At 44.8% G+C, this 19,900-nt stretch overlaps 1 protein-coding gene across 1 annotated transcript in view; it reads left to right on the top strand.

The window, feature by feature from the left end:
- The window catches only part of PHOSPHO2 (phosphatase, orphan 2), a 266,822-nt gene that overhangs the window by 58,730 nt on the left and 188,192 nt on the right, over positions 1–19,900 (top strand). The gene's annotated exons all lie outside the window — the stretch shown is intronic.

Below are 19,900 nucleotides of genomic sequence, written 5' to 3'. Positions count from 1 at the left end.
CTCAACCTGTGGGTCCCCAGATGTTGTTGGACTCCAACTCCCATCACCCCTAGCTAGCAAGGCCAGAGCTCAGGGATAATGGGAGTTGTAGTCCAACAACGTCTGGGGACCCACAGGTTGAGACCGCTGGTCTACAGGATTCATGTTCCTAAGAATATCTTCTTCTTTTTAGAGTTATAAAAAAAATGGTTTAAAATGTGTGTTCTGGTCTCAGAATCCAGGGGTCAGAGGGAAATCTTCCACAGAAAGATCCTTCCGGTCCCTTTGGGTACCTCCTCCTCTCCGTGACCAAATTATGCAAATATATTCTGTTTTATATAGGTCACAGCATTCAGATTTTGGGTGTAAAGGAGTTTTTAAATCTAATTAGCTGACAGTGCTGTACTTACAGTGTGTCATCTGGAAACACATCTGGGCCTAAAGTTGCACAATAAACATGTTTTAATTCTATTAGACGCATCTTTCTTGGAGAGATGACACACAGATTTGCCCTACCCACGGTGTCACTGAAGGACAGATGTTTATTTTACAATTTTCTTTTCTGTGGCGCTTGCTCATGGGTGTGGTACCTCGGGGTCCAACCCTTCCTTTTCAAAAGCCATGCAAGGAGAGCTTTGAAATGTCATTTTGTCTGTAGATTTTAATCTAGCAGGCTGCTGCGTTGGCCCAAATCTGAGGAAAAGCCTGAATCGTTTCATTGCATCCAAGGCCAAGCTGTGGGTCTGGGGACATGCTGTGATTTTCTTTTGTAAGCAGGGCAAGAAGGCTCTGGATATGCAGTGTGGAATCGGGAATATTTCTTCCAAAGAAGACAATGGAAAGCCCCGGAAACACAGAACTTTGGATTGTGGCCATGCTTGCCATGAAGCACCTCAACAACAGCCATTCCTTTCTTTATTTCTAAGTAACTCCACCTCTGCTCCCCTCCCCCCTAAAAATGAATTCTAAATTTCTTTGAGACCCACATATCATTTCCGTACACTGGCCTGGATGTTAGGTCATTGTAACTTGAGTGCTACGACGCTATCAGCTGAGGCCTTTATCAAACCTGTGTGGACATTACGTGATCCAGCCATCACTTCTGGATTCTCAGGTGACTACAGTCGTACCTTGGAAGCCGAATGGAATCTGTTCCGGAAGTCCGTTCGACTTCCAAAACATTCAGAAACCAAAGCATGGCTTCTGGTTGGCTGAAGGAAGCTCCTGCAGCCAATCAGAAGCCGTCGGACGTTCGGGTTCCAAAAGAACGTTCGCAAACCGGACAATCACTTCCAAGTTTGCAGCGTTCAGGAGCCAAAACGTACGAGTTCCAGGATGTTTGGGATCCAAGGTACGACTGTATATGAGCTCTCTGTTTGGAAATATATTGCAACTGAGTAGATATTGGGTGATAAGAAAGTTCTCTCTGTGGCGATTAATCGGTGATAGTTCATTGAGACATACAGATTGTTGGTTGATGTTCCAGCCATGGGACAACCATGCCTGTATGAGCCAGCCCTTAGTGGCTTGAACCCAGGGTTATTCCTCACCTGCAGGGCGTTCTTGCATGGATGGTGTATCCTCTTATAAATGTGGTTAGTAAACTAGCATCTTGGAATAATGGCACTTTTTGAAGGTGGTTCAACATTCTTTGACAGTCATCATTTTAGTAACTAAGAAGTCAAGAAAGGAATTTTTTTAAAAAAAGTATTTCGCCTTACATCTGGTATCTAATAACAACGAATGTCTAAAATTTAGAGTTACTAGATATTTCTTCAAATGAATGAATATCTGTTTTATTTTTTTCCTTCTGCTGCTGACGCGTTCAGTTAATAAAATGTCAGAAACTACTATTTGCGTGTGATCCTTCAAAGATTCTTAGTTGGTCACCTTCAACACCAAGGTTAACACACAGTTCAATCTCTCCCTGCCCTTCAGGGACTTTCACTGCATTTCTGGGCTCTTGGAGTTTGCACATTTTTTCCAATGCATGGTCAAACAGCAACATCCAAGACTGAGTCATGTTAATAGATAATTTACAAGGGCAGGGTTAGCCCCAGATTTAGGATGGAGGACCTGCATCAGTGCCTCTGACGCAGGGAGAAACCATGGACCAGAAACTCAAAAAGGTTGCTTTTTGTCACCTTTCGCACTCTGCCAGTGACTTCCTCCGTGGCCACTAAGGTTGGGTGTGCTCTGTTCCCTCCTCTGTCGGTCCATCTGCCTGCTTGCTTGCCTGCCTTCCTCCCTCCACTCGCGGCTTTCCCTTCTGACTCCTTTCTCCCTCCCTTCCTTTTTCCTCCTTCTGCAACTCTTGCCCAATATCTCCACCTTCCTTCCCTCTAAGAAGAAGAGTTTGGATTTGATATCCCGCTTTATCACTACCCCGAAGGAGCCTCAAAGCGGCTGACATTCTCCTTTCCCTTCCTCCCCCACAACAAACACTCTGTGAGGTGAGTGGGGCTGAGAGACTTCAGAGAAGTGTGACTGGCCCAAGGTCACCCAGCAGCTGCATGTGGAGGAGCGGAGACGCGAACCCGGTTCACCAGATTACGGGTCTACTGCTCTTAACCACTACACCACACTGGCTCTCTAAGACTCACTGGGTGCTTCGCTCACACTTCTAATAGTGCTGACGGCCAACTAGGGATGGGAGTCGGGAGGGTTACTGCAACGGCCCACACCAGGGCAGTGGCGTAGCGTGGTGGGTGCAGGGGGGCCCGGCCGCACCGGGCGCAACATCTGGGGGTTAGGGTTAGGGGGCACAAATCCACGGGTTAGGGGGCGCAAATCCACGGGCTAGGGGGTGTAAATTACTTGCCTTGCCCCGGGTGCTGACAACCCATGCTACGCCACTGCACCAGGGACCAGATTCCTCCACCCAGGGGGGTAGGAAGTGCAGTGCGGGAGGAGCGGTTCACCCTGGGTATCACCCTGACAGGGGGTGACAAAATGGCGGGCGGCACTCACTGCAGGGCCTGCAGCATGCCCGAGTCATGCCTTTTGGCACCCGCAGGCTCCACACTGTCCGCCTGCTGCCTCCCCCCAGCTGTAGGACAGCTGAGGCACCGTGTGCCCCATCCCTTCCCTCTCTAAGGGCACTGCGCCCATCCCGTCCCATCCCTATGGGCTCCAAGTGCTCCATTCTGTCACTATGGGCAGTTCGCCCCGCGTGCCGGAGAGGCTATCTCCACCACTGCCTCCATCGAGATGCCCAGAAAAGCCTGCGTGCCTCACCCAGTAATAATAATAATAATAATAATAATAATAATAATAATAATAATAATTAATAATAATAATAATTTATTTATACCCCACCCATCTGGCTGGGCTTCCCCAGCCACTCTGGGCGGCTTCCAACAAAATATTAAAATACCGTAATACATCAAACGTTAAAAGCTTCCCTAAACAGGGCTGCCTTCAGATGTCTTCTAAAAGTCTGGTAGTTGTTGTTCTCTTTGACATCTGGTGGGAGGGTGTTCCACAGGGCAGGTGCCACTACCGAGAAGGCCCTCTGCCTGGTTCCTTGGCTTCTCGCAGTGAGGGAACTGCCAGAAGGCCCTCGGTGCTGGACTTCAGTGTTCAGGTAGAATGATGGGGGTGGAGATGCTCCTTCAGATATACTGGACCGAGGCTGTTTAGGGCTTTAAAGGTCAGCACCAACAACCCATTTTTTTTGCGCTGTTCCACCCTATCCTCCAATTCCCTCTGCCGCCTCATCCCTCCCTCCATGGCATCCCATCTCTGTGTCATGAAATGAGCATGGAGCCCAAAGGCTGCAGAAAGTCCCCAGATTTATACCCTTGCCCTCATTCATCTAGACGCCGGGATAATTTCTGCCCGGCCATTTATTTGAGAAATTAAACAGCGCTGCTTCATCGTTTCATATCTTGGATACTTCACGGCCCATCCTGAAGAGTCCTCCTGACTTCTCCTCCTTTGGCAAAGTGCGCCAACGTTATCCGGGAATACAATAACTCATCGAAGAACATCACAGGATAAGACCACTCATAGGTGCCAACTCCCTGGGGCCCTGGGTGCCCGAGCACCCACAAAATTCCCCATGAAGGGACAGGGCACCCACAAATTTTGGTGCCAGGGCCAGGCACGGCGCATGGCACCCACAACCCTGGGCACCCACAGTTGTGGGGCCGACTCTGGGGTTGTGACTGACTCTGGGGTTGCGGTGCTCATCTTGCTTTAGTGGCCGAGGGAGCCGACGTACATGTGGCCAGCATGACTAAGCCGCTCCTGGCGAACCAGAGCAGCACACAGAAACACCGTTTACCTTCCCACCGGAGCGGTACCTATTTATCTACTTGCACTGGCATGCTTTCAAACTGCTAGGTTGGCAGGAGCAGGGACCCCGTCGCAGGGATTCGCACCGCCAACCTTCTTATCAACAAGTCCTAGGCTCTGTGGTTTAACCCACAGCGCCACCTGCGTTCATTAATTAATTGTCTGCAAATTACTTTGGGGTGTTCTAATAAATGTAGGTGTGATTGTTCAAATTTTAGCCCTTAAGAAGCAGAAAATAGAAAATAAGCAAAGCCTGCAATGCAGAGAAATTTAAAATGCTTTGTTGTGTCTTCATAAAAGCCTGGTTTATTTACAGATGCTCCAGATAAGAGATTTATAGGGTTGCGTCCTACAAGAACAGGCAGTGTCCGTTCCAAAATAACATCACTCCCAGATGTGAAAGTTAACAGGCTCTGAGGATATAAAGCCAAAAAAATCTGCTTCTCATGAGGTTTTTTCCCCTCCCCCAGCTGCTAACGCTGCCACAATAAAACAAGCTTCTACAACCCCTAGGGTTGCCATACTTCAAAAAGTAAAATCCAGGACACCCTGAAAGTTGTTCAGTTTGGGGGAGGGGGTTGTTTTTGGGAATCCAAAAGTTTTTGAGCATTTTTTAGACACACACCAAAAAATGTGATTGACTTGGCTAAGATCCAGGACTAAGTGCCGCCTTTCTGAATTTCCCCCAGACGTCAGTTCTGCCTTTGAAATCCCTGTAATATCCAGGAAAATCCAGACCACCCCCTACTCCTCCCTGTTTACTGAAAAAACCACATGAGTTCGATATGGCAGCCAGCCTCAAAAAAAGGAGCGATATGGATTGCTTTTGCCTGTTAGTTACTATTGATACATTTGCATTGGCGAACCTTACCTTCTCTGGTGACCTTGGGCTCAAGCTTTTCTTGAAAGTTAAAATAAGGAAGACTTGTTCCATCCCTTAACTGAAGTCACTTTCTGATGAACAGCCAAACAACAATAATAATATAACAACAAAAAAATCAAACTCAAATACATAAGAGAGCTTGGATAACCCAGTCTTTTTGGCAGGTCACAGGGATGTGCTGTTTTGGCATGAGGAAATTATTTGTTGTTTCCTTCAAAACAACAGTCCAGATAAAAACTGATGAACGTTACAGTTCTGTTTTACAATTTTCGCAAAGAGAAAATGTTAGTCGATTCAACGCCTTCTGTCTCATACAACAAATGAATGTTGAGAAAGTAAGTTGAACAAGCTAACATCCTCAAATATTCAGTTTTTCATTCTTTTTGCTGGAAATGGAAACAAATTAGTTTTTCTCCTTTCTTTAATCATTTTTTTCATGTGTAGTAATACAGAAAGTTTGACCCCAAAAATTCCAGCAGCGGTGGGATACAATATATCCTGGAGGGGATAATAAATAAGAACACACAGGAGAAAAAAAATATTGCAAATGTGGTACATATATTTATTAATAAATATGAATAAAAAAGACTCCGAAATCTCTCACACAACAATTATTACCTTTGTATGGACACTGAGACATCGTTCAAATCCAGTAATTGTATGAAAGGCGTCTCCTCCCTTCCATTAAGGGCTTACTGTTTATTTCCATGGAAGTGATTTTAAAATGTGAAACTTTATACACTCAGGGAATTTCCTTTTTGTTCACCGAGGTTGACAAATGCTGAAAGGGGTAATGGTGGTTGTGCATGTGTTTTGCTAAGAGTTGTGAAACTGCACATGCTCAGAATACTTTTTTTCTGGTCCACGGAAGCTTATTCCATAATAAATGTGTTAGTCTTTAACATCCAAAAAAACTTATTTTATTTTATCTTATTTTATTTCCCTTTTGGGAAAGCGGGGTCCTATTTGGAGAACTGCACCAGAACCCTCACCCATCTTAATTTGGCCTCAGCCACAGTGCAAGGTAAGATGGGAATTAAACTTTTCCCCTGCCATTGTGCCCCATCAGTTACACATACTCAAAGCAGTCTCCAACTAATCCAGGGGTCAGCAAACTTTTTCAGCAGGGGGCCGGTCCACTGTTCCTCAGACCTTGGGGGGGGCGGACTATATTTGGGGGGGGACGAATTCCTATGCCCCACAAATAACCCAGAGATGCATTTTAAATAAAAGGACACATTCTACTCAAGTAAAAACACACTGATTACCAGACAGTTCATGGGCGGGATTTAGAAGGCAATTGGGCCGGATCCGGCCTCCGGGTCTTAGTTTGCCCACCCATGAACTACCGTATTTTTTGCTCTATAAGACGCACTTTTCCCCTCCTAAAAAGGAAGGGGAAATGTGTGTGCGCCTTATGGAGCGAATGCAGGCTGTGCAGCTTTCGTTGAAGCCAGGAGAGCAAGAGGGATCCAGCTTTGTTGGAGAGGTGCTGAGCAGAGAGGGAGAGAATTTTTTTTTTCTTGTTCTCCTCCTCTAAAACTAGGTGCGTCCTATGGTCGGGTGTGTCCTATAGAACGAAGAATATGGTGATGCACAGTGATGTAGCGTGGGGGTGCAGGGGGGGCCCGGCCGCACCGGGCGCAACATCTAGGTGTTAGGGTTAGGGGGCGCAAATCCACGGGTTAGGGGGCGCAAATCCACGGGTTAGGGGGCGCAAATTACTTGCCTTGCCCCGGGTGCTGACAACCCACGCTACGCCACTGGTGATGCATCCTTATCAGTGCAATAATTTCCACTTCTGCGTTGGGATTTTCCTCCCCCTGCATGTGCCCTGAGCCCACCCTAAATCTCCAGGGAACATCTTTAGGGGCAGGAGAAGTCCCAGTGTGCAAGAGAGACATGTTACTAGTGCTACTTTGGATGCAACCCACAGTTGATCTTTTCCCTGTGAAGAAAATGGACATCTTTTATTCTGAGGCTCGTTGGGGGAAGGATCCAGAACAGGAGCACAGAATGGACACACACACACAAAATGTCCTCACCCAGACACTATCTTTTAAGTCTGCTCGCCTTTTTACCGGTGGGCGGCGTTGCAGCCAGGCAGCCAGGCCTCAATAGTTTTCCACATGGGTAGGCAAACTAAGACCCGGGGGCCGGATCTGGCCCAATTGCCTTCTCAGTCTGGCCCACGGACAGTTCGGGAATCAGTCATGTAATGAGTAGAATGCGTCCTTTTATTTAAAATGCACCTCTGGGTTATTTGCGGGGCCTGACTGGTGTTTTTACATGAGTAGAATGTGTGCTTTTATTTAAAATGCATCTCTGGCTTATTTGTGGGGCAAAGGAATTAATTCATCCCCCCCCAAAAAAAAATAGTCCACCCCCCCCCCTCAAGGTCTGAGGGAGAGTGGATCAGCCCCCTGCTGAAAAAGTTTTCTGACCCCTGGTTTTCCAGCTTAGGGGGGAGGTATGCTACTTCCTCCTACATCATAGCCAGCCGCACCATCTGTGTTGGGCAACAGCTCCAGCCAATCAGCCAGCAAGGTGGGAGTGGCTGTGAGTAATTTAATCTGCAGAGCTGGCCAGCTCCCTCTTCCTTGCCTCTCCATCAGATCATTCTACACACCTACCCTCTTTTCATGCTTTACTCTGATATGACCTTGCTGTGGCAATTGTCGGTCGCCATGTTGTTGGGACCGGGTAGGAATTTTTTCCTCTTGGCAAATTGGCATCAGCCATTTGGTTTTCACCTACCTAGTAACAATCATCACAACTTTTGTGAGGTTAGGCATTGGGTAAGCCTTTGTTTGGTTGGAGGGGAGGTTGCTGCCTTCGCCTGCCCCTCCTCAGTAAGGGTATCCCGTTAAAGGGATTTGGGGTGTGAATATTGTTCGAAGTCTGTGCGTGGGCTAGGGCCATGTCACAGCCCCTGTTGGGACCCCACGGGGTGCCACTATCTGATGTGAGTTACAGGGCGCCCCCTATGGGTGGTTTACGCTTCCGTGGACTCCCTGCAGATGGGCAGGAGTCTGGATATAGCCTGGCTTCACCCCAATGCCTAAGCCAAACTGCTCACATCTGTAACCAATAAAGTTGTGGCCTATTTGAACCCATAAACCAAAATACTCCGTGTCAGTGTTATTTATTATTAAGTCATCTGAAGGCAGCCCTCTTTAGGGAAATTTTTAATGTTTGAAGCTGTACTGTTTTTAATATTCAGTTGGAAGCCGCCCAGAGTGGCTGGGGAAACCCAGCCAGATGGGCGGGGTATAAATAATAAATTATTATTATTATTATTTATTGTTTTCCTGGGAACTTTGTGGCTCAGGTGCCTTGGTATGCAAATGCAGCTGTGGATAGGTGGGTTGTACACACAGAATCACAAATGCTGTGCAGGACAGAAATGGTATACAGTTGTACCTCAGGTTACAGACGCTTCAGGTTACAGATGCTTCAGGTTACAAACTCCGCTAACCCAGAAATAGTACCTCAAGTTAAGAACTTTGCTTCAGGATGAGAACAGAAATTGTGCAGCGGCAGCAGGAGGCCCCATTAGCTAAAGTGGTGCTTCAGGTTAAGAACAGTTTCAGGTTAAGAACGGACCTCCGGAACAAATTGAGTTCTTAACCCGAGGTACTACTGTAATATATCTGAACCTTAATCTAAGGAAGCACAGAACAGTTCCTGCTTCGTTTTTTTATTCCTTTAGGCACCTGGCTTTGTGCACAGAAACAACTTTGCAGCAGAGCAGGGTGTCACTCTCACAAGATTTGAACTGGGCCAAACGCAGGATTTGTAAAGAAGGCTAAATCCCACATGAATCATTAAAACTTCTCCATGCATCCACTGTCGAAACCTGACAGAGACCTTGAAAAACAACAAAGTAGTTATTTTGTGCCTTTTCTAACTTGAGTTGTGTCTCCCTCAGGCAGCGCTGCCTTTGCCTCTTTGTTGTTGGTGGTGCGGATATGCTCTTCCTGTCAGCGTGCAGAATGTTACCATCTGCAGCGTGAGGTGGGGAAAATATGTCCCTAGGCAGATGAACGTGCCTTAAGCCAGCCTTCCCCAACCTGGTGCCCACCAGATAATAATGATTTAATAATAATTTTATTATTTATACCCCACCCATCTGGCCGGGTCGCCCCAGCCACTCTGGGCGGCTTCCAGCACATACAAAAACTTAACATCAAACATTAATAACTTCCCAATACAGGGCTGCCTTCAGGTGTCTTCTAAAAGTTGTGTAGTTCTTTATCTCTCTGACATCTGATGGGAGGGCGTTCCGCTGCCGAGAAGGCCCTCTACCTGATTCCCTGTAACTTCGCTTCTTGGAGTGAGGTAACCTGCAGAAGACCTTCGGAGGTGGACCACATTCTGAGCGATGGAAGTGGAGACATTCCTTCAGTTATACTGGAGGAGATACTTTGGACGACAACTTCCTAGCTGCGGCTGATGGAAATTGTCATTAAACCAGCTTCAGTCTGCAGTATAGGATACAGCCTTTGCGTTTCCCATGGATTGTTATGTTTGGAAGATGCCGTGGCTTCTTTCTTCTGATCCCCACAGGAAGACAAATGTGCAGCATCTTCCAATATTTCAGCTATTGTTCCATGTGTCTGTTGGAAACGAACGGGTGATTCCGTTCCAGGAACTGGCAATAGAGCTAGTGACATATGTACGACAAAGTCTTGACACAGCAGAAATGCCTCCCGTTAACGGTGGTGCTTTCAGTATCAGAACTGTTAACTAGACAGAAACTGCTCATGCAATGCCATAAAGCAGGAGCTCACTCTCACAATTCTTCATTCCTCTGTCTTGCTCGCTCAGCAAACTTCGGTAATTATCATAGCTGTCAACTTACAGATTTGAAAATAAGGGACCAGCAGCCTTGAAAATAAGGGACCAGCAGCCCAAATAAGGGGCTTGCAGCCTCACCTGTTCCAGGCACTCCAGTCTTCCTGTCCTCCTGCAGTCTGGTCAAACTCATGCTGGTAGCTTCAAGAACACTGTCCAACCAACTTTGTAACCAGAGGTCCAACTGAATAGAATCTGAATCACATGCACCACAAGGCCTATGCAGCCTCAACTTAAGATGGCTCCCCGGCCTGGCTTTGCACTGCAAAGTTTGCAGCAGCACGTGCAACAAAATGGCGTCCAGCATTCAAAAAACCCCTCAGCTTGCATTAACTAGCCACACACAAGGCATGCAAGCTCCACCCCCAGCCGTTCTTAGACTTCTTATTGGGTGAGCAACACAGCCAAGCAACACAGTTGGAGCCTCCCTCCTCCCTGGCCGGCAGGGAGGGAGCGAGAGGAGCTGCTTCCTTTGAAATTTAAGGGACATCATCAATAAGGGACAGCAGCGGGACATGGTGCTGGAATAAGGGACTGTCCCTTCAAATAAGGGACACTTGACAGCTATGGTGATTATGTTTTGATGTCTACCCACGCCAATGGTCCTATACACAACAGATGTTGTCCAAGTAAACCCTGCTGCTATCACCAATTTCTGGATATCCTCAGAGTTTTATCTGTCATGCCCCATGGGCCGCATTTGTGCAATGCCTGGAAGAATTAAAACAGTGGAGTTCAGCGGAGAGCTTTTGGTCCCTTAAAAAATGACTGAGCGGTGCGGTTACTAGTTTTGGCACTTCCAGATGGTCTGAGTAATGAATCTCTGCTAACGTTGAGTAACAGTGTTATGAAAAACTGTGCAAGATATTAAGACAATATGTTTCGAACAATCGCTTTTGGGAAGCATTTCAATTTTTTAATAATAAATGGGATGACAAGGCAAAGCGTACAATTTTTTATTTTTTTTAAGTGAGTGAGGCAGCTTCCTTCTTACAAACTAGAACGGGTGTAAAAAAAAAAAAAATTGGAAAAATGGTAACAGAATAATTCTGCCAGCAATTATGTAATGCCTTAAGGTTTCCTCAGTAATTTTGAAAATAGGTTAGGTATTATTGAAGGCCACCAACATCTCGAGTTCCCAAACCAGGATGCAAATCTTCCCGACAGTGTGAATCATATGACCTGTGAGAGATCACCTAAAGACGTGCTTTTTCGAGGCTGTGCTCGCATGGTGCCCAAAAATGAATGCTTTGGTGTACTGTGTGAGATCGTGGCCCCCAAGAAAGCATTTTTCGGGGGGGGAGTTTCGGCATGAGATCACAATGTGAAATCACGCGAGATTGCAGTACTCAAAATGGCCACCGTGCTCTTCCATGAGAAAACAGTATGTCCCATTCTTCCAGGACACTTGTGGGTTACGTGAGTACCTGTGTTAGAAGCAAAAGAACCAACAGTGGAAGATTGGCAGATGAAGATGATGGATTTTTCGGAGCTAGCCGACCTGACTGGAAGAGTCCGCGACCAGAAGGAGGAGGAGTACCAGGAAGAATGGATAAAATTTAAAGACTATTTAGCTAAATATGTTAAGATAATTTAATTGGAAAAGCTTGCAAATATTAGATAGGCTTAGGATTTAAATATGTAAGGATAGGAATTAAGATGATTAAAATTAGATTTGAAAGAATGAAAGATGCTAAGTGATCAAGTTAATTTTTTGAGAAGATTGATTTTGGAAAACTGCTAAAATGATATACAATGAAATTCAACCAGGGGGATTTGAGGAAGTCACTTAACAATGTTATTGTCAGGGAACTGACATCGGCGGGAGAGGCGAAGGGGAGGCTCCCAGATGATGCTGGCGAAGGACCCAGCAGCAGGGGGAGAAACAGCTCAGTAGAGGGGGAAGCCAATCAGCGCAACACCAGGGATAAAGGGAGGCAGACGGGGGAAGTGGAGAGAGGGCTCCAGGACTCTTCACTGGACATCAGTGAGGAGAGCCCAGGTCCTCCGCTACCCACGCCTTCCCTGCGCAGAAGACTCCCGCGCAGGGAGAGGAGGAGGAGACTGGGTGTCAAACAACTTTTATGTTGGAAGAGGTTCAAGAAATGCCCACTGACGGATTCTGCCAGTGACTGAGGCAGCCACGATGAGAAGGGGCTGCGCAGTCAGAAAGGTTTAACAAGGCAAATTAAACGAGAAAGGCACCAGCTTACGCACGAGTAACTCATACCTATTACAGTTATTAAGATTGGTTTAACCACAGTTAGGATGTATGTTTGTCTGTTTGTTTGTCTAAAACTTTTTCTGGAAAATTAATTATAAAAAAATTGGGGGGGGGGAATAGAAGCAAAATATCCCATGTTCAGTCTCAGACATCTCCCAGTAGGATTGGGAAAGACTCCTTTTTGAAAGCTGCCATGGACCCAATATGTGTGATTTGTATTGCTGGGGGAGCAAGGGTAGGCAGTGAAGCAAGCTGGATGGTTTTTTTGAATGCAAATTGTTGGCTTTGGGGACGGCACAGCAGGAACAAGGGTTAAAGTCCTCCAAACCCCCATTCTATCTGGATTGTGAGCCCCACAGCAGCAATTTTTGTGTGCTTAAACTGCACTTATAGGCACAGCTACTCATCTAGGATAACCTGTATAGTTTATCCCTGGGAGACTGAAAGAGACTAATAAACTCAGAAAGAGACCTGTGATTTTTCCACCTTCCCATGCCATTTGTTCTGGACATAGAAGAGCAGTGATTTCATTTATTTATTGTAAAAAGAAAGTGTATATGCCCCTTGATTGTGGCAAAACCCGTAAGCCGTTTACGAGAAACATTTAAATGATCAAAATGAAACAGATTAAAACGGTTTGAAATAATTTACTTGATTCACATTCCCACATCTGTGATATTTTGACCAAAATGCAAGACAAACTCATAGAGGTGTCATTTGCCTCAGCAAGCACATTTTGTGGGCTTTGGGTGTGCATGTCTGTCTGCTTTTCCTTGTGATCAAGGTGGCTTGTTCTTCTTTGAACTTATGTGACCTCTCTTTCCTGCCCTACAGGAAATAAATTTCTCAGTATCCAATGCAGAGGGTTTCCCCCCCCCCCCATTTGATTGTGGGCTGTGAGGGTCTGCAGGTGCCTTTTACAATTCCTTTCATGCTCCCTGAATACTTTTCCCCATGATCCTTTTGTGATTGGCACTGAACACAAATCTATATCTAATCATATCCTCAGGATTTGCAAATGCATACCTTCTAGCTTTTTTTCTTAGTGCTGTTACATAATAGTCTGTTTACTATTAATCTTAACAGCTGAGTTCAGAACGGATAGCACTGCAAATGCAAAACTTCTTCTTTCTCTCATTGCACCGTGTTTTGAGTTGGTACACACTTCTTGGATAGAAGCTATGGGTGTGCATCAGATTCGGGTGAATAATAAATCGCAAGCCCTTGTGAGCTGCTTTGGGTAGTGTCAGGAATTTTACTTTTTGAAATATGGCAACCCTAAAGATGCCTCACCTACTAGTATTCGCAATCAACTCACGTCTTTTCTTCCTTACTGCTGCAAGTATTATTTATGCAATATCACAGGGGACAGCATCCAAATCTAAAGACTTATAAAGCTTGTTAAGAAACCAACCATTCAGAAAACACACAGTTATTTACAAAGATTGCAAAATGTAGCTTTAAAAAAAAAATTATCTTTTAGTTTGTTGTAAATATTGCAAAAACATTGTAACACTGTGTCGTGTTTTGTATCATTTATATATTTGAGGGGAGGAAACTGTATTGGCGTGATGAATATGTGATATGCAATTTGTATTTTTCTATTTGTTCAGATTTGTTTAAGGTCTGCAGCATAACATATCTGAAGTTCAGCAACATCTGAATTTATTGTTTTTATTCTGTTCTCATAGCCAGTTATAATGTGCTATAATCCATTATTTCACTGTGTTGTACTGATGCACAGGTGATACTGTGTTGCTACTAGACACTCTGTGTTTTCCTTAGGAAGGAGTGAGGAATATAAGTATGAGGAAATAAATTAATAAGTAAGTACTGTATGGCAAATGAAATATTTTATTTCTGTCTAACAGAGCACAAAAAGATCTGACCTACGTGTTTGTGTTTTCTTGATTTACTGTTCATAATTCTACGCATGCATGCTAAAAATATTCTTAGAACTATTTCGGGTGATCTCTCTCCTTAACTATCTCATTTTCTAAGAACAAAAGTTCACAAAAAGCAGGACTATTCTGTCTGCTCGCAACTTGCCTGTAAACCAGTCTCCTTTTAGTTTACATAGTTTTAGCAGCAAATAAATTCCTGGGAGAACGCAGATACAGGACTTGACAGATAACTGAATATTTGCAAACCCAAACTAAATCTGACATGGTGCTTGCATCCTTGCGGTAGAGATTAGCATGGCTTAAATGGCATTAACAACCACTTAGGTTAGTACGCTAACTCACAAAGTCAGGTGGTCTAGGCCGTGCCATGCAGTAACAAGGTGCTGGGTGACTCCACAAGTAAGGTAAAGGTAAAGGTAACCCTGCCCGTACGGGCCAGTCTTGACAGACTCTAGGGTTGTGCGCTCATCTCACTCTAGAGGCCGGGAGCCAGCGCTGTCCGCAGATACTTCCGGGTCACGTGGCCAGCGTGACGAAGCTGCTCCGGCGAACCGGCACCAGAGCAGCACACGGAAACGCCGTTTACCTTCCTGCTATAAAGCGGTACCTATTTATCTACTTGCACTTAGGGGTGTTTTCGAACTGCTAGGTTGGCAGCAGCTGGGACCGAACGACGGGAGCTCACCCCACCGCGGGGATTCAAACCGCCGACCATACGATCGGCAAGTATTAGGCGCTGAGGTTTTACCCACAGCGCTACCCGCGTCCCACAAGTAGTCATTGTTAAATACTGGTGCTCTTAGCATCTCTCACCTTGAAATGAAGCACAGCAGGAGACTATTATACATGGTCAATAGGAGGGGGGATTTGATCCATTTGAATCTCTCTGCAGTTGTTCTACATTCATTAAGCATCTCTGTGCATGAACTATGCAGGCGGACAGGTACAATGCTGTGCTTGTGGGTGCCATCTTTGGACACATATCACTTAGAGGGAAGTGGGTGGTGCTGTGGTCCAAACCACTGAGCTTCTTGGGCTTGCTGATCAGAAGGTCATTACACTATCTAAAACAGGGACCCAGGTGGCGCTGTGGTCTAAACCACTGAGCCTCTTGGGCTTGCCAATTGGAAGTTCAGCGGTTTGAATCCCCACGACAGGGTGAGCTCCCATTGCTCGGTCCCAGCTCCTGCCAACCTAGCAGTTTGAAAGCATGCCAGTGCAAGTAGATAAATAGGTACCGCTTCGGTGGGAAGGTAAACAGTGTTTCCGTGCGCTCTGGCACTTGCCACAGTCCTCCGTGCACCAGTAGCGGTTTAGTCATGCTGGCTACATGACCCGGAAAACTGTCTGTGGACAAACGCCGGCTCCCTTGGCCTGAAAGCGGGATGAGCGCCACAACCCCATAGTCGCCTTTGACTGCACTTAACCATCCAGGGGTCCTTTATCTTTTACCTTTTTACATATCACTTGGGAAGACAAGCAAACTAATGCCAGGCAAAAATCACCAGTGTCAAAGCAGTGAATCTTCAACATCAACTTCGTTTGACTGGCTATGTTGTTTGGATGCCTGATTATCGTCTTCCAAAGCAACTACTCTATTCTGAATTTAAGAATGGAAAGTACAATGCTGGTGGTCAACAAAAGAGGTTTAAAGACTCTCTCAAAGCAAATCTTTAAAAAAAATGTAGTATAAACACCGACAACTGGGAATCAGTGGCCTGCGAGCACTCCAATTGGAGAACAGCCTTTACCAAAGGTGTCATGGGCTTTGAAGATGCTTGAACTCAGGACAAAAGGGAGAAACATGCTAAGAGGAAGGCACTTTTTGTGGACCCTCACCATGATCAACTCACCCCCAGAAATCTATGTCCCCACTGTGGAAGGACATGTGGATCCAGAATTGGCCTCCACAGTCATTTACGGACTCACTGTTAAAACGGTGTTCATGGAAAACAATCCTACTCAGCTATGAGTGGTCGCCATAGAAGAAAAAGCCGTTGAGCTAGATTTTACTCAGAGCAGACCCTATGAAATGAATAAAGATGACTGAGTTAGGGCTAGTAATATAAAGGGATCTACTCTCAGTAAAACTGTCTTCTCACACAGGAGAAAGCCCTCCCCGAACCTCAGTGCCTTTGTGACATTAGATGCCACTACACCAATCCCCAACTACTTCCTGTATTCATTTGCATCATTACAAACTCCACGCAGCTAAATCCAAAGGTTACATTTAAAAAGAAAAACGACCTTATTAAAATTTTCTCCCACTCTTCCTCCCAAAGGAACCCAGCACCAGGTCAAAGGTCAAAGCATATAAAATAGAATAAAGGCCTATTTTAAAAATCAAAACCATCTAAAGACATTTAAAAGCAATAATAATAATAATAATAATAATAATAATAATAATAATAATAATAATAATAATAATAATTTATTATTTATACCCCGCCCATCTGGCTGAGCCTCCTCAGCCACTCTGGGCGGCTCCCAATCAAGTGTTAAAAACAGTACAGCATTAAATATTAAAAACTTCCCTAAACAGGGCTGCCTTCAGATGTCTTTTATAGATAGGATAGCTGCTTATTTCCTTTCACATCTGAAGGGAAGGTGTTTCACAGGGTGGGCACCACTACTGAAAAGGCCCTCTGCCTGGTTCCCTGCAGCTTCACTTCTTGCAGTGAGGGAACTGCCAGAAGGCCCTCGGAGCTGGACCTCAGAGTCTGGGCTTGACGATGGGGGTGGAGACGCTCCTTCAGGTATACTGGGCCAAGGCCATTTAGGGCTTTAAAGGTCAGCACCAACACTTTGAATTGTGCTCGGAAACGTACTGGGAGCCAATGCAATTACATACTACCACCGTTTCTAATTTCAAAGTGACTGTGTCCAGTATCTTTCAGCCATCAAATGCTGAAAGATACGTTTTTAGATTGCTCCTGTGAGTCAATGAGAGAGGCAGATGCGCTTCTCCAGTAGGGATGTTCCAAAACCGGGAAGCCACCACCAAGAAGGTCCTGCCATGGGACAATGCCAACCCGGCAGGAGCCAGAGGCAGAACCACCTACAGTACCTGCCTTTTCATGAACCAAGATGATTGATATTGAAGGAGTTCCTCCTCCAGGGACTTGGGTCCCAAGCAGTTGAGCTTGAATTGGGCTTGGTAGCACATTGGCAGCCAGAGCAGAGCTTTCAGGACTGGGGACGTATATTGGGCTGCAATTGGGCTACCATTGCAGACTGGGACTCACTGGGCCAAGCCCCGGTTTCTATTGCTTCTTAAGTACAGCAGCATTTTCCCCCTCTGCATGGTTGCCATAGACTACTTCCACTTGTGATATTGAAAGACCAAATGTGCAGAAACATCAGCCTTATTTGTGCAATCTGGACATGCAGCGATGGTTGTGTAAGGCAGAAAAGGAGGATCATCCTTGCTTGGTCTCACTGTCACATCCCATGCTGCCCTTAATAATAATAATAATAATAATAATAATAATAATAATAATAATAATAATAATATATTTATACCCTGCCCATCTGGCTGGGTTTCCCCAGCCACTCTGGGCAGCTCCCAACAGAATATTAAAAACACAATAAAACATCAAACATTAAAAAGGTACCATATTTTTCGCTCTATAAGACACACCAAGACACACCTAGTTTTTGGAGGAGGAAAATAGGAAAAAAATATTCTGAATCTCAGAAGCCAGAACAGCAAGAGGGATCGCTGCACAGTGAAAGCAGCAATCCCTCTTGCTGTTCTGGCTTCTGGGATAGCTGCGCAGCCTGCATTCGCTCCATAAGACGCACACACATTTCCCTTTACTTTTTAGGAGGGAAAAAGTGAGTCTTATAGAGCAAAAAATATGGTAGCATAGGTACAGTGGGCCGGCCTAGGCAGTTGGTATGAGTGCACAGAGGAATTGCTGTGTTTGGCATTGCCTCGTGTTTCCTTTGCATCATAACAAATCCTCTTTGCTCTGAAATGAATGGGAAGGAGTAATGCAATGACAGTGTAATTCATTTGGTAAAAATCTTCCACGGCAGACAGCGAGGCCAATAATGAAGTTTTGTCAGAAGCCGAACTGCAGTAGAATGGAAACAGTGCAGCATGTGTTAAACAAAGGTCGGAGCAGAAATTGATGCCTTCTTGCATTTCTAACCGAGAAGGATCACTTCTACCTCCACCAGCCCTTGCCTCTTCAGGAAAAGCCCATTTTGCAATATGCAAAACAACCAAGGCTTTAAACAATGGCTTTGAGCTCTTGAATTTTTCTTCGTGAATTATTGTGCAGCACAAAACTGTTCTGTATGAAATGTGTGTCTCTCATGGCGCCAGTGAATTGAAGATGAACATGAATGCCGAAAAAGATAGCTTCAAATTCATTTTCTGATAGGGTAGTATTTGCAGTGGTTCTGAACTATGAAAAATATATGCTTCTTTGAAGTCTAAAGGCTTACCTCTGGGGCTCACTATTTTTCGCTTTGTAAGCTCTCCCTGTTCTCATTGGGAAAAAATAATAATAATAATCCCTTTTCAGCATTATATATTCACTTCAAAAAGATAAGGAGAGAAAGAGAAAGAGAGGATATTAGAAGTGGACAATTTTTGTGATGGAACAGCGTGATTTGTTCAGTACGATTAATCAGCATGCAGGAGACTTGCTGCTGGTACTTTTACTACATTTTTGAACACAACAAGAGTTACATAAATGCAATTAATGGCATTACGATAATGTCATAGTGAATGTTTAATTGCTCCCTTGTTGATTCCGGGACTATTTGAACTGGAAAAACATTCAAGGCAGACATTGTGTAAGCCTTATTTTGAAAACAGACCAAGGGAATTCTGCCTTTAGAAGACTATATGAAATCACAAGTATGTAATATTGATCCTGTTGGCTCCTCGGTGATGAAAGCGTTCTGAAAATAAGAACGACGGAATTGTTGTTCAAAGTGCTGTACTAGAAGAAAATGTTTTGCATTTGGCCCAGCTTGGGAAGCTGGAACTAGATGTTATGACACATGCATGGTTAACTGTTCTCTATTTTTATTAGCTTCTTACATTTATATCTTAACTGTTTTCCACCATGGAAGCCAAGGCAATGTACACATGGTTTCCTGAGAGTCTCTCATCCAGACCCTGAGAGTATGTGGAGGGCCACAGATTCCCCATCTCTGCTCTTGCATAAGCAACCCTGTGGACATCCTGTTCTGTTCTTTGGTGGAATCTACACACATATTTAAAAAAAATGCTATGAAAATGCTTTTTAAAAAAACGTTCTGAAAAATACATTGAATTTTGCATAGCTCCCTGTGGCCATCTAGTGTCACATTTCCACACTGCACTTTACAGCACATTTAAAACGTTTTATTTGCAGCCGTGTAGATGAGTCCTTGGTCTCAAAAGAAGCAAACAAATCAAAATTCCCGATAAAAAATGAAATTGTTACCACCGAAAGCTGGCATCTTAAGATCAATATCAGCTTCACATTTAGAGACAGCGAGGAAGTCTGCCTCTTATTTCAATAATAATATTTATGTAAGGAAACAGGAACAGGGATATGCCTAGTGAGTGGTATGAATTGACAAAGGAATCCACTAAAAGGAGGAGGAAACCTGATATGAAGGATGTTGTGGATGTTTCTGATATTCACCAAGGCATGGTTTCATTGTCCTTTGTTGTGCTTATGAACACATGAATATCAAAGGGCTGGAAGACGAGGCAAGTGGACATGGAAGGGCACTTAAGAGAGCAAA

The sequence above is a fragment of the Podarcis bocagei genome (genome assembly GCF_964188305.1).
Source record: "Podarcis bocagei genome assembly, chromosome: 1".
NCBI classification, from domain to species: domain Eukaryota; kingdom Metazoa; phylum Chordata; class Lepidosauria; order Squamata; family Lacertidae; genus Podarcis; species Podarcis bocagei.
Note: the sequence above shows the minus strand (reverse complement) of the source record. Positions and strands in the feature narration are given on the sequence as shown.